The sequence below is a fragment of the Jatropha curcas genome, chromosome 8 (assembly GCF_041381405.1).
Source record: "Jatropha curcas cultivar XTBG-Jc1 chromosome 8, XTBG_Jcur_1.0, whole genome shotgun sequence".
Lineage (NCBI taxonomy): Eukaryota > Viridiplantae > Streptophyta > Magnoliopsida > Malpighiales > Euphorbiaceae > Jatropha > Jatropha curcas.
In genome coordinates this window covers 23,098,666-23,117,247 of record NC_143158.1, presented here as the reverse complement: position 1 = coordinate 23,117,247, position 18,582 = coordinate 23,098,666, and the positions used below count along the sequence as shown (strand labels likewise).

At 33.7% G+C, this 18,582-nt stretch overlaps 1 pseudogene; it reads left to right on the top strand.

Annotated features, from left to right (window-relative positions):
• Positions 1–556: 556 nt before the first annotated feature.
• On the top strand, positions 557–3,810 carry LOC149494364 (cuscuta receptor 1-like; annotated as a pseudogene).
• The last annotated feature ends 14,772 nt before the right edge of the window (positions 3,811–18,582 follow it).

Here is an 18,582-nt window from a genome sequence, read left to right as displayed (position 1 = left end):
AAGTTTTTCAAAAACAATACAACAGAACTTATAGTAAAGGATTGGTGTGACACATCACACATCACATTTTGGAAGACTTTTTCTACAAACGATTATCTTTATGATGAATGTTAAATTATGTAATTTTATGGTTCTAATATAAAAGTTTTTGCAATATAAGGATTGGCTTAGCTCGAATTTTGAGAGGAAATATTTTTTTTTTTCGAAAAAAAATAATCAAGAACTAATGAGAGAATAGAATTTCGAAATGGAGGCTTCTCATTGATTTCTCAAATTTTAATTTTTTTTTTCAATTTATAAAGTATCTAAAAAAATTAGAATGGTTAAATTTCAGGAGTCAAAAATATTGAAAAAGAGTTTTTATAGAATGGTTAATTTAACTTTTTGTAATTTTTTTAATTAAAATATAAAAATGTAATTGGATGGATGGAGGAAACTTCGCTAAAGGATTCTCCAACATACATTTACTTTGCAACAATCTTTGCACGTCATGGACCATTTTGCTACTCCTCTCTATATATAACAAGCTAGAGCGAGTTGAAGATAAGTATTAAAAATGGATATAATTAAGAGTTATTGTTGGATACTAGTGATTTTATTCTTCTTAAAAGAGAGTTGTGATGGCTGTTTAGAGGAAGAAAGAGTTGCACTCTTGCAAATAAAGTCTTCCTTCAATTCTTCTACTTTTCATTACTCTTGGAGGCTACATAGTGTTGCCTGTTGTAATTGGACAGGCATTGAGTGCGATGAAATTACTAGTCGAGTTACAAAACTCGACCTTTCATGGCAGAGGGATTTGGTTCCACAGAATGATTTTTACTTAAATGCCTCTTTGTTTCTTCCATTCCAACAATTGAAGTATCTTTATTTATCTGTGAAGGGTATAGCTGGCTGCGTTAAGAATGAAAGTCCTTTATCTCCGTATATTTATCATTAATTATGATTCAAAATAATTAAATTTATGTACATTTTTAAAATGTTGTTTCATATGTGCAGGTTTTGAAAGGTTGTCAACACTTTCCAATTTGGAACTTCTTGATTTGCGATATAATCGGTTTAACAATAGTATCTAATCATCGCTGGGTGGTCTTTCATATTTGAAATACTTATATCTATCTCACAATAGATTGGAAGGAATAATTAACATGCCAGGTGATAACTTCACTTCTTTTTTTTTTTTTTTTCCATTTTGCGTCAAACTATTAACAAGAGGCAACAGAATCGAAGGCTTTAATTATTAATTTGAAGGACTAATTTTTTTTCTTTTCGTCTCAAACTATTAACAATTTATATGTATACTGACGTGTGTTGAGATGTGCAGAATTAAATAATTTGATAGAATTGGTGGCAATGAAATCAAAGGCTTCAATTCTTACTAATATATTTTTGTTTTCTTATTTACTAATATCTAACAGTTTTGATTTAATTCTTTCTATTATTCCTTAAGACTCTATATGATTTAATTTCAAGTAATTTAATTTAAAATTTATGTAATTAGTTTTACTTTCTTATTAAGCAGAATCAATAGGGTCCTATAATTTCACTAATTTCACTAATTTCACTCATTTGAATCAATATTTAATTTCACTAATTAAATATTCTTTTAATGTGGATGAAAACTTCCTTCAAAGCCTTGGAGCAATAATGCCTTCTGTTAAGCTTTTGTCTTTAAGGTGGCTGAATGGATCCGTAACTACTGGAGGTAATTAAATTAACTACACTTCTAGGAAAAAGAAAACAAAAGACGTTTAAAATTATCAAAAAATTCCAATATATTTTCACACACTCCTTTTTGAATTTTTATAGGTTTACTTAATTTCAAAAATTTGGAGTATTTGGACATGAGTTATTCTGCTATCAACAATAGCTTTGGTCTACAAGACATTGGAATGATGAGGCATCTCAAAACTTTATTATTACGTGGTTGTGGACTTACTGGACCCATACCTACTGATCAAGGTATGTTCAGCAATCTCTGGCTCTCCCTTGTATCATCTCTTTCAAATAAATTAGAATTGTAACTAACCAAAGGTTTTTTTTTTTTTCCTTTTTTGTTGCAAAATTTCAAATATTCAGGTCTTTGCAAGTTGAAGTTTCTGCGAGAGCTAGATATAAGTCACAATTATCTCAATGGTAGTTTGCCATGGTGTCTAGCAAATTTGACATCCCTCAAAAAATTATCTCTCTCTTTTAATAACTTTATTGGAGACATTGCTTCATCTCCTCTTAGGAGATTAACATCCCTTGAATATCTAAATCTCTTTCATAATCTCTTCCAAATCCCAATCTCACTCTCTCTATTTTTCAACCATTCAAATCTCTATCTTTTGGATTGTCGACATAACACCATATATGCCATAACAGAGGCTCATAATTTCACTCCAAAGTTTCAGTTAGAGACTCTCTACTTGTCTGGCCATGGATATGGTAGTGTAGATATTCCCAAGTTCCTCTATCATAAGTATAATCTGCAATATGTTGATCTATCAAACAATAAAATAAGAGGAGAGTTTCCATTCTAGTTATTAGGCAACAACACAAAACTAAATGGACTTAATTTGGCCAACAATTCTCTTTTAGGGCCATTCCAATTACCTATTCATTCTCCTCCGAATTTGTCATTCTTGGATATTTCTGACAATAGTCTGTATGGATCCATCCCAAAAAAAATTGGGACACATTTGTCAAGATTAATGGATTTAAACATGAGGGGAAATGGTTTTAATGGGAATATTCCCCCTTCATTTGGAAATATGAGCTTTTTAGAAACTTTGGACTTATCTGACAATAGATTGTCAGGAAGTATACCTGAGCAATTGACCATAGGTTGTATCTCATTATATGAACTCAAACTTTCAAAGAACACTTTGCAAGGATCTTTGAGTGATGTATTTAATGGTGACTCTTCATTATTTATGTTAGATCTTAGCCACAATAACTTAATAGGAAAAATTCCAATGAGGATCGCCAACAATTCTAAATTGAGGTACATTCAGTTAAGTAGTAATCATTTGGAGGGTGGAATTCCAACTCAATTATGCAACTTGTATAACTTAAGCTTGATTGATCTCTCTCATAATAATCTTTCTGGCCATATTCTCCCTTGTCTGAGACTTACTAGTGAGCGGTCTCCCTTTCTCCTTGTGGCTCTTCCTCGTCCTTACTCACAACCTTTGGAGTTTACAAACAAGAATGGATTATATTCTTATCAACCAAGCACACTCCAATATTTCTCGGGGATTGATCTTTCTTGTAATAATTTTTCTGGAAAGATTCCATTTGAAATTGGAGATCTTGATACAATTCAAATGTTAAATCTATCACACAATAGTTTGACTGCATCAATTCCACAAATAGTTTCAAATTTGAGGCAAATCAAGAGCTTAGATCTTTCTTACAACAATTTGGAAGGGGAAATTCCTTCTCAAATTACTCAATTATATTCTTAGAAGTTTTCAGTGTAGCACACAATAACTTATCTGGTAAGACACCTACAAGAGTTGCACAATTTGGAACATTTGATGAAGGTAGCTATGAGGGAAATCCTTTCCTCTGTGGATTGCAACAATACCTTCATCACCAATGCCCATAAATTCAATTGATGACAATAGTGGCTTCATCGACATGGATATTTTCTATGTGAGCTTTGTGGTATCTTACATCATAGTTTTGTTGGGAATAATTGCAGTTTTATATATAAATCCATATTGGCGACAAGCTTGGTTTTACTATGTAGAGTTGATATCCACCAATTGTTATTACTTTCTTGTTGACAATATTCCTTACTTATTTGAGTTTGGAGTTTCATAAGATTGTATATTATTTTTCTACATTGTCTATGACTAGTATTTTTCATAAGATTGGAGAGGTAAATAGATTTTTCAAAAATAAAACTTATATTTTAAATATGACTAGTATTTAAAAATGTGTGGTGCATGTTTGCAAGTGCTCATTATTAATTTAATAATTTTTTTTACAATTTTATTATTTACCAAGAATTATGTTCATTATTATTTTAATTTTTTTTAAAAATAATTTAATATAATAATTAATAACAAATAACATTGATAATATATAGTAATATTAATGTTAAATAAAATTAATATATTAACAATTAGATGATAATAATAAATCATTCGATGAATGTTCGGGGTACACTTGATACCGAAATCCTTAATAATGAAAATAAAGAAATAATATACAATATATAATTCATATTTAAGTTAGGACAAATTTTCTACAATAGGATTATACTTCCTAACTAATATATATATATATATATATATATATATATATATATATATATATATATATATAAACTTCTACAATAGGACATAATTTAAATTTAAATTTTCTATTTTATTAATTTTATAATTATTTTGTACGCTTTATTTTATTTATTAAAATAAGAAACTAGTGTAACCAATCAAATTAAATTACTTTTATTTTTTCAACTAATGATATCAAAAGCTTTAAAGATAGTTTTGTCGATCCATAAATTTATTATAAATATTTTTATCAATCCCAATATTTCTCTTCTTATTTCCACTTTTATATACTCACTTCATTCCAATATGATAGCAATATTTCATCTTTTCAAAACAATTAAAGAAAATGATTAGAACACATTGATTTTCTAAAAATACATAGTAGAATACCTAAATTTGTCTTCTTAAATTTAAAACTCTCCATCTTTTTTTGGATACATAGGAGGTTCAATGGACCGAAATAATGTTGTAGACTACACAGTAAGGGGCGAAAAAGTCTCCATTTAATTTTACTACAAAGTCAATGCTAATTTTATCTCGTATTAAAGGGAAACTAATAAACTTATCTTTATATTATGCCAAAATTAATTACTTTGTCCTCTTATTTTTTAAAATACACTATTTTGTCCTCATATATTAATTTCGTCCAACTATTTCGTCATTCCATCAATATTTTCATTTCTTTCTGTTTAATTTAAATGAAAAGACTAAAATATCTTTTTGTCAATTGTTCATTTCTCTTTCCTTCACTTCCTGTTCATTCTCTCTCTCTCCCTGTTCACTTTTTTTTTTTTTTTTTTTTTTTTTTTTTTTTTTATGATTTTATAATTCAAATACCCTCTTAGCACTCATAATTCTCTCTGCTTTTCTAAGGGTGGATTTTAATCGAACACTTGATGGGCAGAAAATTATAAAAATCCAAAAAATCTCTTTTAAATTTTTTGTGGTCTGTGTTGTTGTAATCTTCTGATTGAGTTGGAAGACCCTTTGAGGAATCATATCACTTGCTATTACATTTTGTATGTATAATGTCAATTTGATTTAAAATGGGAAAATGAGTAAACAAAGAAATATAGAGTACATGTAAAATGTTGTAACCAGTGAACCAATTGTTGCTTATTGGAAGAGAGTTGCATAAATGCAAATTCTGTTTGGATTTATTTTTAAATATAGTTTTAAAACTTTTATTTTTTATAATCACGAAATTTTCTTTTAACCGGAGAAGGTGTCCAGTTACATGTTATTTTAATTTATTTAAATTTGGTAGAAAATGCAAACTTAACGGAAAAAGTTAAATTTTTGATGGAAGGAAGTGCACAATGGTAAAAAATATAGGGATAAAGTAGTGTATTAAAAAAAAAAGAGAAAAATAATTAATTTTGACAAAATATAGGGACAAGATTATAATTTTCCCCATATTAAAACATCACCATTAGAGTAGTACTTTCATTTCGCTTTTTCATACCTTGATATGATGAAAAACTTTTAGTTATGTGTGTAGTCAAAATTTTAATTTAACTACAATTAAAGTAATGATAAAAAAGAAAAAAAAATATATAAAGATAAAAATAAATTACACCTAATAAATATAGATAAAATTAAAAACAAATATATACATATAAAAGCTCAAATAAACAAAAGATTCAACACTCTTTCTTTGGCCAACTATTTTTATTTTTTTTAAGAATTTTTAAAATCTTATTGTAGTTTTTTTATTGTAATTGGACAACTTAAATATTTTAATTAATAATTTATTTTAAATTATCTATATTAAATTATTTAAATTACTGAACATTATCTATATATAACTATCCTAAAATACTTTATTTAAATTGCTTAAATTATAAATTACCTAAAATTTAGCTTAAATCAAAATTTAACTTAAATCAAAACACATGGTATAGTCAAATTGATGGCACGGTACTTTCTTTTTTTATTTCTTTGGTTTTTATTTATTTATTTATTTTTTGTTCTAAATTTATTTATAGGTTTTTATACTGGAAGGTGTTCTAAATTAACACAATATTTTATTTTCTATATAACATTTCGTAAAATATATATAATAGATTTTTTAAATATATTTTTAAAGTTTAATAGTTATGTATAGATTGTTATGAATTTGAAAATTTTAAACTATTTTTATGTTATTTAATTATTATCTTTAAGATAATTACATTTAGATAATTACAATTTTAATTTTTCTCTTTATTTATATAAATATCTATACGTATATTTTCTTTTTTTCATTATTATTGCTGAATTCTCTAATACTTTCTGTTGCTTTATTTCTCAGGCTTACACTGATCTTTTTGATTGTTCAACATATAGAATCTTCTTCAACATTTTCCTATTTGCCCAGGTATGCTTATAAAGATCCTATGTTTGCAGGCTATATCTCCTTTATAATTTTTAAAACCCATCTAACGGTGCTTGAATTAATCCTTGTGCAGTTGCACCATGAAGCCTGGGCGAGTTTTGTTGTCCTTCGCTTTATTATGTTAGGAATTTGCGCATTTTATGGCAGTATAATGCCAAACCAAGTTCACATGAGGTTGTTGTTTATCGAAAAATACGATATTTCAGTTGTTATTAAATTATATATTCTAACTAAAATCTAGCTTCAATTAGTTTTTTTTAATTGAATACAAATTATAGTATATATGACACTACAATTTTTAATGGTTTCTTTTTCATTTTCACTAATTCGAATTACACATATTTTTCCAGGTCATCCGTAAATTTTACAAGTGCTTACTGTTTGTTTTCTTTCTCTCTGCCTTTTTTATTTTATTTTTATTATTTACCTGCATTGCCTGCAATTTTCCTTTGACCAAAAATACTGATCAATAAAATTTTATGCATTTTATTCTATTTCAATAAATGTTAAATGTCCCTAATTCAATATCATTTTACTGGAATAAATGCTAAACGCTCGAGATGTTGTTTTTATTTTTTATTTTTTTATGTAAGTTTCTTCTTTTCTTTTCAAAGTAATAAATTCTTTAATAATTATAGATGTTATTATTACTATTTGGTGGTTCGAGATATTGAACTTTTTGACAGTTATTTTCGCAAGTATACGAAATCACCACAAGTAGTATATGATGAGTAAAGTATCGTTCCCACGAGGATTGTGTGCCAAGTACCAAAATTGTGTTATCTTGTTATTATTTAGACTATAAATGAGAGATTTGATTCACAATTGTAAAATAAATAAACAAGAGTCAAGTAAACAAAAATTGATTTAAGAAATCAAGGAATTGAAACTACTAGGGGTTTTGATTTCACTTAATTCTATCTAATTTATTTCATTAGTTCATTAATCAATTTAATTATTCAAGTAGGGAAAACAACTCTGAGTTCACTAACAAGCTCTTCCGATGTATTGCTAGCTATTTTAATTCCATTTAATTACTTATCTTCCAATAGCGCAATCAAATATGAATTAAATCATTAAGTTATGTAGTTGTTTAAGAATTCATAATTTAAGGTTGATAAATCATGAAAACCCCCCATGAGTCAAACCATATAGCTTCCTCATCAAGTTATTATTCTCATGTGTTTTATTAACCTTTTCTTATCAAAAATCCTTCTTCCGATAGTGATAAATGAAATGAATCAATCCAAGGGAGAAACCTCTGCCTGGAAGCATTAAGTTTATCAATAAATCATAACTTGAATAAAGAAAAATAAATCTAATAGCATAAATTGGAAAAGAGATTAAGCTACATCAAACCCCTAGTATAAGAGTTTATTTAGACATAGTGCTTAAATAAAACTCAATAATACTTGATAAGTATTCCATAATCAAAAGAATAAGCAAGATTAAGAGTTAGAAATAAGAACTAGTCACAATTGACTTGAATGGCTTCCTTGAACCTTTGCACAACTCTTGAATACTTAACTTCTAAAGAAAATAAAACTATATACAAAGCTATAATATGAGAGATGGGAGAAAAGATATGGAATGAAGTGTAGTGTGTTGTAGTGCTTCTTCTCCTCTTTATATAGACTTCTTGGGGGAGCAATCCACATGCTTTGATGAATAAAGTCCAACTTTATTAGGTGGAAAAGCTCTAAATCAAGCCATAAATTTCTCTCAATTATGGCTTTCCATGTGCATATGTTTGAAGCTTGACTGGCATGTTAAGAAAGTATCCAAAGTGAGCTTGTGAAGATGGTAGGAATTAGTTGGCAACTTTTGACTCAATTCAGGATCCCTTGCTTCGCACAGGCGTGCTGAATGGCACGGTCTGGGGTGTGCCAGGTTCTGGAAGTCTGGAGGTTTCAGCACGGGCCGTGCTGTATAGCACGCTTGAGGAGGGTCTTTTGGCACGGCCGTGCACTATAGCACGGCCTGGGGCGTGCTAGGCTCTGGAAGTCTGAGCGCAATTGTGGCACGGGCGTGCTTCCGCAGCACGGCTTAGGATTGCATCTTCAATACGGGCACAGGCGTGCGCCTTAGCACGGTTGAGGGCGTGCTAGGCTCTAGAAGTCCAGGGCGATTGCGGCACGGGCATGCGGCTCAGCATGGGCTGGGGCGTGCGCGCTTCTGGCTGTTTGCTTGGTTTGCCTTGCTCTTAGCACGGGCTGGGGCGTGCTAATTTAATTTTTGCCTTATTTTTATCCTTTTCTTGCAAAACCCTACAAATTTTCTTAAGATTAAGTGAGTTGTGTTCCAAGGAAGCTTTTAAGTAAAAACATAACAATATTACATAAAAACTAATTTAAATAGAAAAGAATACTAGAAATCTTAGTAAAAATTACAATAAAAATGCTATAAAAATTAACACTATCAAAATTCCCCAAACTTAAACTATTGCTTGTCCTCAAGCAATAAAACTAAAATGCTAGCTTAAAATGGTTTTGGAGTAATTATTCACGAATTTAATAAGTATCCAAATTATTAACATAAGAATAAATTATGTGCTTCCTATGTCAATTATTTTCTAGCCAAAATTTTAATTTTCAATAGAACATATTCCCTTTTTTGTTAAACATAAGTTAACAAGATTTTTATCATTAATCTTTATTTAATTTTATGATAATTAGAATATGAATTTACAAAAATCATTTTAACCTTTAAATAGAATATAAGCGTAACACTCCCATAGGCAACATTAGTCATCCCTCCTCCACAATTGAAATGCATACAATTTGAAAGATCAAAAGGTCTTTATTTAGGTTGTAATGGGGTTTTAGGGGTAAAATTTTGGCTAAAGATGAAAAGGCAATGTGATAAAGAAAAATGCAACAAATGCTTCATATTAGGATTTTGCATTTATATTAAAATCAATTTGTATTTGTAAAGGGAGATTGAGCTAGCTTTCATTTTTAGAGGTAATATTTTGGCAAGGTCTTTTTATAATATTTTGATAATTTCTCCCTTGCTAAAGTTCCCCAAACTTGAACTTTTGACCGATTTCTTTTTCTTGCGGGGTATTTTTCTTTTCCTCTTTTGCTAGTATTAATAGAGTTTCTCCCTTTGTTGTTATGTTTTTAATAGAAATCAAACCCGTCAATTATACATTGTTGCATTTAGGTTGTGGAATTAATTTGGTTTAATGGCTTGGTTTAAATGAAGGTGAACAACAAAGTGTTTGATATAGGCTTCAAATTGGTTGCAAGGGTCATACTTTCTTAGGTGGTTTAAGCTAAATATGAGGTTTTTAACAAAGAATGCCTAAATAATTTCTTTCTAATTGTAAACACTTCAAAAATTTATCTTGAAGAGAATTCTAATTTGTTCTAGGAGTGCCAAGGTTAAATAAGTTTTTATGAAAAACATACCTATTTATCATAAAATTTTAACAAAATTAATGTTTAGAATCTTAGAAACAAATGGTTAAATCAAAGAAGTATTTTAAGTTGAAGATTTGAACCTTAGCTAAAAGCAATTAACTTTAGAGAAACAATTAATTTAATCAAAGGCTAATGAATTGAAGATAAATTTTAAATTTGATCACAATTATTCCAACCTTATTTTATTTACTAAAATAAAACAAAAATCGTGAGAATTCTTAGTTTAGATAAAATATCCACCCCCAACTTAATTGAGCACATTGTCCTCAATGAGCTATATGCATTTTCCCAAACTTATGAAATTATGGATACTTTAATAAAAGAATAAGAAGTGGAGAAAAATACCATCATCGATGTGAGACAATAGAAGGAAGTCGGGCGGTGAATTTCATCCAAGCTATAGAGTTAGAAACATACTAAAAAGAAATCCAAAATATTGAAACTGAAAAACAATTGAAATCTCAAGTATGTAAACTGAAACTAATTGAAATCCAAAGTATTTAAACAAGAACCAAAGGTTCAACACACACAAAAATAAGAAGGAATAACCAAAATAATGTGAAATCCATCAAGCTTCTGGTGGTGGAGGTGGAGGAGGCTGCAGCAATTGAAGTATAGTCTGAAGTTGACCCTGCACAGTGTCAAGACGGGAGTCGAGGCTGGCTTGCGTGATCTCAATCGACTGGAATCGGTCAGCAATCATTGATTCCATTCCAGTAAGCCGAGTGTCAAACACGTCCATGCGGGATAACATTCGGGCAAGCATCTCATCGTTGGACATGGTGGAGGCTCCTTGAAATGAAGGTCCAACTCCGGAAGTACCTGCACCAGAAGAAACACCAAAACTAGGGAAAGGAGGTGGAGTATCCCCCTTTGTGTTAGTGCCACCGGTGTCCTGAGGCGCCTCATGATCAGAACTGTCTGCTCGAGTGCCCACCAAATGGTAAAAATCTCCGACCTTTTCAACTATTTTCATGTGAATCATTAGATCTATATCTAACCTAGTACCTCTCCCTCCTCCAATACTGTCATAAATGGGCCTAGCAGGATTCCACACCCGTAAATAGGTAGCAATGCATGTGACAAAACTACCGATCATGATGGCCCCCTTTTTTGCCCTTGCCACTCGAGCCCATTTTGGACACAACCAATAACCGACATTTAGCAAGATTCCTTAGTTAATGGCCCATAGAAAATAAAGTTCATTTCGCCCCAAAACTCCATCACTATCATTTCTACCAAAGATTGTATTGACTAGAAATTTATGTATGTACCTCAAAGCAGGACTTTTCAATTTGGATGCCTTAGAGACCCTAGGATTATAATTACGTTCACCCGTCAACTTGTCCCACCTACTGTAATCCGAATTATCTGCGGGGATTTGTGTAATCGTATTTTCGGTGGGAAAACCAAAAATGTGACTAACTTCATTTATTGAAAGTTCAAAATCTCTCCCAAGTAATCTAAATTGAATATTATCCGGAAAACATCCAGTTGGAAATTTAATAGTTGAGGAATATGAACTTAAAAATTCCAAAGTTAAGGGAGCATACACAGGATCTCTCATCTCGATAAAATTTCCCCACCCCACACGCCTAAGTGGTTCTATCACAGCATCCCTAATCCCAACTTGCGACAAAGCATTCTCATCTATAAATTTATTTAGCAAAATAGGACGTGATGAGAGTTTATGATAACTTTCTAGTTGCTCGGGAGACCCCGTATCAAATGGAGGAAGCGGTGGTCCTTCAGATGGTGGAGAGGCAGTGGAAGAATGTGATGTGGAGCGTCTTCCGGCTGCTACCGATGAAGCGAGTCTGCTGCATTTGTACCTTGGAGGCATGATGATGAAAAATTTTGAGGAAAGGGTAAGGTTTTGATGCCTCTTTGTGAGAGAAAATGAGAGAAAATGAGGGTGGCGGCGAGGGCGTGCGCTTTAGAATGAAACAGGATTAGGGCGTGCTATTTAAATAAGGTGTCGGGCACGGCCGTGCGGGTTAGCACGGTCTGGGGCATGCGCGCTTCTGTCTCTCTATGTGATAGCGGGCACGGGCGTGCGGTTGATACGGGACGGGGCATGCGCACCTCTGGAAGTCCAGTGACAACAGGCACGGGCGTGCGCGCGTCTTTCCTGCAGGTGAAAAACATGACTTACCTGGCACGGCGTGCGACTTATTACGGGATGGGGCATGCGTGCCTCTGGAAGTCCAGGTGACAACGGGCACGGGCGTGCTGGATTGGCACTACGCTGGGCGTGCTAATGAGAACAGCTTGAGGCGTTCTAGCCTCTGGCTCCCAATTTCCAAATTTTCCTTTGAAGCACGGCTGTGCTAATTGGTACGGCCAGGGCGTGCTGCCTTTTGAACTTTTTGTTATTCTTGAAAAATTAAATAAAACAAACAAACAAACAATAAAATTGAAATGAAAATGGGTTGTCTCCCATAAGCGCTTTTATTTAACGTCGTTAAGCTCGACGTACTTAACCCGGTTTAGGCTAAATAAGATTGATGGTGTTTTTGACTGGATCAAAGTTGTCATTTTGATAAACTTTTAAGTGTTGAGCATTAACCTTGAAACTTCGGTCACCATACATTATTTCAACAAACCCATGTGAAAAGATTTCCTTGATTGTAAATGGACTAGACCATCTAGAGCGTAACTTACTAGGAAAAAGACGGAGTCTGGAGTTATAGAGCAACACTTGTTGTGCTACCTTTAGATTCCTCAAAATGATATGCTTATCATGCCATTGTTTGGTTCGGTCTTTATATATTTTGGCACTTTCATACGCATGGAGGCGCATTTCATCCATCATATTGAGCTAAAGAAGCCGTTTCTGACCACTCTCCTTAGTGTTGAAATTTAAGAATTGGATGCCCCAAAATGCTTTATGTTCTAATTCAACAGGAAGGTGACAAGCTTTACCATAGACCATGCGATATGGAGACATACCGATAGGCGTCTTGAATGCAGTTTTATAGGCCCATAGAACATCATCAAGTTTCTTGGACCAGTCTTTTCTAGATTGCCCGACAGTAGTCTCCAGAATCTTTTTGATTTCTCTATTGGTAACTTCCACTTGTCCGCTTGTTTGAGGATGATATGGGGTTCCTACACGATGAGTAACACCATATTTTGAAAGGAGGGAGTCTAAGTATTTGTTGCAAAAATTCTTACCTCCATCAGTGATTATCGCTCTAGGAGTGCCATGACGTGTGAAAATATATTTCTTGATAAAGTTTACCACACTTTTGGCTTCATTGTTTGGAAGGGCAACAGCTTCAGCCCATTTTGACACGTAGTCCACTACTACCAGGATGTATTGGTTGGAGTAAGATGAGGGAAAAGGTCCCATGAAATCTAAACCCCAAACATCAAAGATCTCCACTTCGAGGATATTGTTCAAGGGCATCTCATGTCGCTTTGAGATGTTGCCTAACCTCTGACATCTGTCACAAAGACATCCTTAAATAAATTAGGCCAGTATAAACCACTTTCCAAAATGCGAGCTGCCGTCTTGCTGGCTCCAAAGTGTCCTCCACACTTCATTGAGTGACAGAAATGAAGAACACTTTCCATTTCTTCTTTAGGTATGCATCGTCGAAAGAGCTGATCACTACAATACTCGAACAAAAAGGGTTCCTCCCAATAATAATATTTAAGATCATGAAAGAATTTTTTCTTTTGTTGATACGATAAATTGGGAGGAAGAATTTCGCAAGCTAGGTAATTGACGATATCAGCATACCAAGGAGCTTGATTTTCAGTCAAAAGAAAAAGATGTTCGTAGGGGAAATCTTCATTGATTTGTAGTTCTTCTTGTTCTTCTTCCCCCAACTCAAGCCTAGATAAATGATCTGCTACCAGATTCTCAGTTCCTTTCTTATCACGAATTTCTAAATCAAATTCCTGCAAGAGAAGAACCCAACGGATTAGCCTTGGCTTAGCATCTTTCTTTTCTAACAGATATTTAATAGCAGAGTGATCAGTGTAAACTATTGTTTTAGCTCCAATTAAGTATGCTCTAAATTTATCAAAAGCGAAAATAATAGCTAGGAGCTCTTTCTCTATAGTGGCATAGTTTAATTGTGCGTCATTTAGTGTGCGGCTGGCATAATAAATAATGTGCAGTTTCTTTTCTCTTCTTTGCCTGAGAACAGCTCCTACGGCATGATCACTTGCATCACACATAAGCTCAAAGGGATGACTCCAATCTGGTGTAGAAATGATTAGTGCCGATGTCAACTCCTTTTTCAATCTGTCAAAGGCATTTAAACACTCTTTGTTAAAATCAAAAGGAGCATCCTTAACAAGCAAATTACAAAGAGGTTTAGTGATTTTGGAGAAATCTTTGATGAATGTCCTATAAAAACCAGCATGGCCAAGGAAGCTTCTCACTCCCCTTACTGAGTTTGGAGGGAAGCTTCTCAATCACTTCCACCTTGGCCTTGTCCACTTCAATCCCCTGTTGAGAGACTTTGTGGCCCAAAATAATTCCTTCACTAACCATAAAATGACATTTTTCCCAGTTCAGAACGAGGTTAGTGTCTTCACATCTCTACATTACTAATGAAAGGTTATAGAGGCATGCTTCAAAATAATGACCAAACACAGAAAAATCATCCATAAAAATTTCTATGAACTTTTCAACCATGTCAGAAAAAATGGACATCATGCATCTTTGAAAAGTTGCAGGAGCGTTGCATAAACCAAAGGGCATTCTTCTATATGCAAAGGTACCGTAAGGACAAGTGAAAGTAGTTTTCTCTTGGTCCTTCGGAGCAATAGGTATCTGAAAATACCCTGAGTATCCATCTAAAAAACAGTAGTATGGATAACCTGCAAGTCTCTCAAGCATTTGATCAATGAATGGTAAGGGAAAATGATCCTTGCGTGTTGCCTTTTTCAATTTTCTATAATCGATGCATACACGCCAACTTGTGACTGTTCTTGTAGGAATTAATTCATCATTTTCATTAGTCACGACTGTCATACCTCCCTTCTTTGGAACTACTTGGACAGGGCTTACCCAACTACTATCAGAAATCGGGTAGATGATGCCGGCATCCAAGAGTTTAATGATTTCAGCTTTGACTACTTCCTTCATGTTTGGATTCAATCTTCGTTGATGTTCAATTAGGATCTTCCATTAGGATCTTGTGCATATATATGCTTGGACTTATCCCCTGCAAGTCAGAAATTGTCCATCCTAAAGCCTTTCTATGTTTCTACAGAACCTGCAACAACCTTCCTTCTTGATCACATGTTAGATGGGAAGAAATAATAACAGGAAAATAGTTGTTCTCACCTAAAAATGCATGCTTCAGATGAGGAGGAAGCTGCTTCAGTTCTTGCTTTGGTTGTGTGCTTTCTTTTTCTTTTTCTTCTGAATTATTGTCATTATTATCTATGCTATATAGAGTGTTCTTTACACATTTATCAATTACATCAATACTAAAACAATCATCACAGTCCATAGGAAATTTACATGATTTTAACACATCAAAAACAACTTCTTCTTGGCCTACTCTTAAATTTAGTTTTCCATCATGTACATCTATTAGCGCTCTTGCAGTTGCAAGAAATGGTCTTCCAAGGATCAATGATCCTTCTCTTCCTTCATCAATGTCAAGGATAACGAAATCAATAGGAAAAATAAATTTTCCTACCTTGACAAGTACGTCTTCTACAATTCCTTTAGGGTATTTGATCGATCGATCAGCCAATTGTAGAGACATCCTGGTTGGCTTAAGCTCTCCCATACCTAGCATTTTAAAAACTTCATAAGATATAAGATTTATGCTAGCTCCTAGATCGGCTAAAGCCTTTTCAAAATTTAAATTGCCAATATTACAAGGAATAGAAAAACTCCCTGGATCCTTAAGTTTAGGAGGCAATTTATTTTGAATGATTGCACTGCATTCCTCTGTTAGCATCACCACCCCCTGATCATCAATCTTTCTTTTCTTGCTCAAGATTTCCTTCAAGAATTTTGCATAGCTGGGCATTTGAGCAAGAGCTTCAGCAAAAGGAATGTTTATTTGAAGCTTCTTGAAGACGTCAAGAAATTTCAGGAAACTTTTGTCGTCTTGTGTCTTCTTCAGCCTTTGTGGAAATGGGACAGGTGGAACATATGGTTTCACTTCTTCCTTTTCCACTAGATCAATGACAGGTGCCTTTCTCTCTTCTTCCTTCCTGGGTTTGTCCTCCAACTGTTTGCCACTTCTCAAGGTAATGGCTTGTAGGAACTCAAAAGAGATGCAAGAGAGACGCAAAAGAGACGCAACATATGGTTCCCGCCGGTCGATCTCGCCCCATACTCCTTGCATGGTAATCCAGAAATCTTCTAAAGGAGCTCCATTGTGCTTTATACCGTTTTCCTTTGAATGAAGATCAAAGGTTTGTAACTTGTCCCTGCCACTGCTGTATGTTGTAACAAGGGCATTCCATAGTGCTCTTGATGTGGGAAACTCGGTCAGATTGCTTGCTAATTGGGGTTCAATATTCTGGATTAGCCATGAGCACACAATGAGGTCATCTTGTTCCCATTTTTCATATTTCTCGTCGCCGATCTGTGGTGGCACTGGAATTCCAGTAAGGTGGCTTAACAAGGCCTTGGACTTTCCTCCAATTGTAACCTTAATCATGCGTGCCCATAACGCATAATTCTGGCTATTCAATTTAACACTGATGATTAAATTATCTGAAAGGGTTTGTTTTTGGTTTTGGTTACTGAGGCCATTTCTGATAAGATTTGCTAATCGAATTGTCAGGTCATCGTTGCTGATGTCAGACTATTTCTCCAAGTTGCCGCCTTCTGACACGGTGGCCGGAGTCTTCTAGGTCGGTACACTGGTGGCTGACGAGGAGTTACCGTCGTCAGACATGGTGACTGGATCTCTGTCGGTAAGTTGGTAAATAATGAGCAATTGAAATTATTTGATCCTAGGATCACTGAACCTGCTCTAATACCATGCATTTGATGCCAACGATATTAAAAAATAGTCCAAACCCACAAAGACACATGTCGGAGCAGCCAATGGGGAAATAGTTCCTGTAGAAGGGGCCGGGTCTATTGACATATCTCCCACACTAAAACTATCAAATTGTCTTTATGTCCCTTCACTTTCACATAAATTGCTGTCTATTAGTCATGTAACAAAAGAACTTAATTGTACCATGCTAATGACACCCACTTTCTGTATGCTGCAGGACATCAGGACAGGAATGATTATTGGACTTGGCACTGAGCACCAAGGGTTGTACTACGTGGATGAAGTTGCCCAACATGGTACTGTAATGCTAGCACATGGAACTGCGGATCGGGAAGCTTGGCTTTGGCACCGAAGATTAGGACATCCATCCACGGGTTATTTACATCTTTTATTCCCTAAACTCTTTAAATCCAATGAAATTTTGATAAATTTATCTTGTTTTATACCATGATACAAACCCAATTTACTGAGACAATTCAAATTTTAAGATCCGACAACGGGGGGGAATTTGTTAACACCGCTATTAAACAATTTTTCCAACAAAAAGGGTTAGTACATCAAACTACTTGTCCTCATACTCCTGAACAAAATGGTGTTGCCGAACGAAAAAACAGGATTCTCCTTGAAATGACTCGAGCTCTTCTTATTGAGTCTCGGGTCCCTAAAATTTTTTGGCCTGAAGCTGTAGCTACTGCCACCTATCTTTTAAATAGACTCCCGACCAAAATCCTTGACCTTCAAACTCCACTTCAAACCTTGGCCCAATTTACCAAAATTCCTCCGACCTTAACCCTTCAACCATGCATTTTTTGTTGTTCTGTTTTTGTTCACATTCCAAAAATTGAACGATCTAAATTTGACCCATGTGCCGAAAAATGTGTATTTGTTGGGTATGGGATTAATCAAAAATGGTACCGATGCTATAATCCTAAAACCAGCCGTATGTTCACCACAATGAATTGTGATTTCCTTGGAACCGAATATTTTTATACCACCCAACTCAGTGGTCAGGGGGAGAAGGAATATATGGACACACTGAGCTGGCTTCTAAAACTAGTGGCCTCACAGGTGGATTTGGATCCTCAGGAAGAGAGCCCACAAGTTACAGAACAAGAAGGAAACATAGAACAGGAAAGAAATAGAGAACAGGAAAGAAACAGTATTGTTGGGCCAACTTCAGATATTGTTGATATCGCATCTCCAACTCTTTCATTCATTATTGTTGCGTCTCTTTTGAGTTCCTGCAAGTATACGGATCGCAACGTAGTAATAAAAAGATCAATCCCACGAGGAACGAGTTAAGTCCACTTGCTACTTTACTCTTAATGCTATGTTTACAGAAATATGAATAGAGAATAATTTTATTCAATTTCTAGTTACACTAAAACTAATTATTATTTAATTCTAGAGATAGGTGTGTAGTAATATACTTAGAATAATTAATCATACACATGATTTTCTCCTTCTAAGCTAAAGCTTGTACATACAATAAATAATTCTTTAATTACATATGGTAA